The sequence below is a fragment of the Alosa alosa genome, chromosome 5 (assembly GCF_017589495.1).
Source record: "Alosa alosa isolate M-15738 ecotype Scorff River chromosome 5, AALO_Geno_1.1, whole genome shotgun sequence".
NCBI lineage: Eukaryota > Metazoa > Chordata > Actinopteri > Clupeiformes > Clupeidae > Alosa > Alosa alosa.
In genome coordinates this window covers 26,665,488-26,669,427 of record NC_063193.1, presented here as the reverse complement: position 1 = coordinate 26,669,427, position 3,940 = coordinate 26,665,488, and positions in this window count along the sequence as shown.

Below are 3,940 nucleotides of genomic sequence, written 5' to 3'. Positions count from 1 at the left end.
TATTAGTGGTTCAATGCCCACATGGAGTTAAATTATGCTATTAAGGTGTTTGTTTTTTGGGTGGCATATTCATGATCCAGTGCATGTAGTAGACAATTTTGACATTTAAACATGTCATGCATATTTGTGTTCGTCTGTAGTTTATATCAGAGAGTGACAAATCTGCAAGCAGCCGCATCTGTCAAAGACTCGTCATCAACTGTGAAACGTCATCAACGCAGCCAGTTAATCCTGATCCTAATCCTGAATCCTGATCCATCAGGCATCCATCAGGCTCTGGCCTCCTCTCCATACACTGCTTAAATCAATGAAATACTTAAATGAACTTTGTTTTTAACAATTTTAACCACCTCTATTTTCAAATCTATAACAGACCATTAACAAATCTTTTATTTCCAACTTGTTACAGTGACGCACTGTCTGGACTTGAAGGCTTTCACCCAGCTGTTCAAGCAGGAGTGCAGAACACATTTTAAAGATCAAAGAGTGATCCCAGTGAGCGGGTCCACAATGTTACTAAATATAATGGCACGTGTTTCCCTATGTTAATGAAACAATTGAATTAATCCCCTTTTTGTGAAAACATTTGGTCTCTCTCGGAAAATATGTTGTTTGACTGTGCACCAAATTACAAAGGATATATGATGCACACAAACATGAAGACACCCTGTAATGTCTGAAGGCACCACTGGAAATCCCATTTAATTTCATAGCATTAAGCAACACTGCACATTACAAAAGATAAATACAATTCTGATCAGGATAAATCTCATATCAACAAATATCTCTTTTAAATAACAGTGATGTGGCTGTGTATTAACACGGCTTCAATTAGTCTAATCCATTTTCATTCCATAATCCATTTTTGTATGTTTAACAAGAGGGGCTTTGTTATAAAAGATGACTGTCATAGAGAACAGAGCTCACTTCCAACAAACACAAAGTTCCAGAACAGAAATATGTAACATTATAACAAAAACATGGAGCAATTCCAAAGACGTTAATGAGGAAATGATTGGCTGATTTATGGAAGAAACCTTCAGATTTCAGATAGTCATTTGCACAGAGTAAGAGATGCAAACACGTTGTAGAAGCAAAAAGAGTTGTTACATAATTTATTTCACCGTGGTGCGACTGGCTGGGGCACCTGCACCGTACCCTGGCGACCCGGGTTTGATTCCCGCCCCGTGGTCCTTTCCGGATCCCACCCCGTCTCTCTCTCCCACTCACTTCCTGTCATTCTTCACTGTCCTGGCATAAAAAGGCCAAAAAAATATACTTTAAAAAAAAAAATTGTGTTATGCTGTCACTACTGTGACTAAGTCATCGAACCTCTCATTTCCTTCAGCCAGAGTTCAGACTATGATTGACATGAAAGCAGCCAATTCACTCAAGATTATCAAACATGTGTACCGTTATCAATATAGCATTTCCTGCCTGCATACAGTGTTGGGCAGTTTCACCATGACAAAATCATTGTTGGGGTGTTTTTTTGCTGAAGAGGGTGGGTTTTTGAACCTGATTAGGCGGAAATCACTCAACCCAATCTGGCAACATTGCCTGCATAATATGTGCGCCTCAGTGCGCCGGGATTAGTGTGTGCCTCACCTAACTGTGTGTTCACAGTGTACTGAGTCTGTTTCACTAATTCATGGATTGGGATAAATGCAGAGACCAAATTTCCCTCGCAGGATCAAAAGAGTATATACTATACTATACTAGATTGTCATTGAACATCAGCAAAGAATGATCAGTTTAAAGGCTTTCCACACTAGGCACACTCTATTGATGTAACATCACTGTGATATTCAGTACATTGTAAGTATTATTGTATATTGTGCCTAAGGCTACTAAAAATGAACACACAAATATGATCTAATTCAATATATTTGACTAATTTTCCTGTGCATACTATATGACATGCAGTAGACTATATGTCCTGAATGAACTAATCATTTGCCTCTTTTAGCCATTAAGCCAGCAATAGATATTTTGAACGCAGCCAAAAATGTATTCATGTTACATGTTAAATGGTTCCCTTACTGAATATTGTAATATGACTAATTAAACCAAATATGCCTATTCTAACAGAATGTCTTTACTGCATTAATATGATGCATATATGGATCGTTTTACGTCACTTCATCTAACCCTGTTTACGTTCAAACAGCGGCCTTGTGTGAGTCATAAGAATCGTGATTGGTGGAGGACTTGAGGGAGTGTTGCTGTGCTGTACACCACTGGAGTGGAAGACGAGCATGGAGAGCATCCTTGAAAGAGAGAGGGAGAGAGAGAGAGAGAGAGAAAGCTTGTGTGTGTGTGTAGCTTGTGTGTGTGTGTTTCTGTGAATCACAGGGTGACCCACTCCCCAACCGAGAGGAATACATCTGAGAGGTTGTGGGCTACTTCAGAGAGACTCTTTAGCACTTGCACTTGTGTGAGAGAGCATGTCTAGGCAGAAGCAGGATCGATGTGAGACGAGAGTTTATTAATGAAAGCTATACAGACCTAGGTATTCATTCCCTTAGGTCTTGTATTAAATGTTTTATTTCTTCTCCAGCATCTTCAAGTAATGAATGTATTATTACTGTGGGTAGTGATATTGTTTGTGGTTGTGCTAGTCAAAAAAGATTTTCAGTTTGAGTTGAAGACTTTTGTGAAGCCTTTTATTTTGCAATCTGTGTATCTTTTGGAAATAAATGTCCCAGTGATGTTGTTTCTTGAGGACCTGTACATTGCACTACCATGACAACCAAATAGGTCATTGGTCACCTGAGATATGGCTTACCACCTTGTTTTAGTGATTGGATTCTAATGGCAGCCGTGGCCTACTGGTTAGCGCTTCGGACTTGTAACCGGAGGGTTGCCGGTTCGAACCCAGACTAGTAGGCACGGCTGAAGTGCCCTTGAGCAAGGCACCTAACCCCTCACTGCTCCCCGAGCGCCGCTGTTGTTGCAGGCAGCTCACTGCGGCGGGATTAGTGTGTGCGCTTCACCTCACTATGTGCTGAGTGTGTTTCACTAATTCACAGATTGGGATAAATGCAGAGACCAAATTTTCTCTAATGGGATCAAAAGAGTATATATACTTAATGCACTTATGAATTCCTCTTAAAGAAATACCTCAAACATGCAGTTCTGCATTTTGTTAATGTTACAGTATATAACACATTTAGGCTACTCGCTGTGTTTCTTAGGATATTACCAAAACTCTGTATATATGTGTACATGTAGGTCTACATCTCTCTCTCCACATCTCTATCTCTTCTCTCTCTCACTCTCTCTCTCTCTCACACACACACACACACACACACACTGTTTTTGCTAACAAAATTGCAATAAAGACCCTGTTAAGTAGAACATAACTCGTTCATGGTCACCCCATGGTGGGGGGCGGACTCTCACTCAGAAACTCCCCACACCCACATCATTCATCACCAAAGCATGTGTGCCATATTATCATCTGCATTTGAGCCGCTAAGTGTCTCTTGTCCAGATCTGCTCCTGCCAGACAGCACACTAAATGGCGTCAGCCGGTCTTTGTTGTCGCTAATGTGGCCATCAATCGGCCATCATCCCTAATCACTTCCCTAATGCAAAGCCCCCTCAGACTGGCCTGCCACAGCAAACAGGGTGGAAAATATATAAAAAAATAAATAACTAGTATATGCGCAGGTGAAAGAATAGATCAATAAATAAATATTACATGAATAATAAAATAAGCATCTCATAATAGAATGACTGCTTTTGCACGCACCATAAAACTGTCATTAAAAGGCATTAAACAATGCATTTTATCTACATAAAAGAACCTAAAAGAGAAAGGAATCACATTTTGGGCAACATTTTTGAACCAAACTAACCTGAAGTATCACTTTTCAACCTTTGGCTGAACCTGGTATGTTGCTACAGCACTGAGCCAAAGGGCTTACAGGAGCAT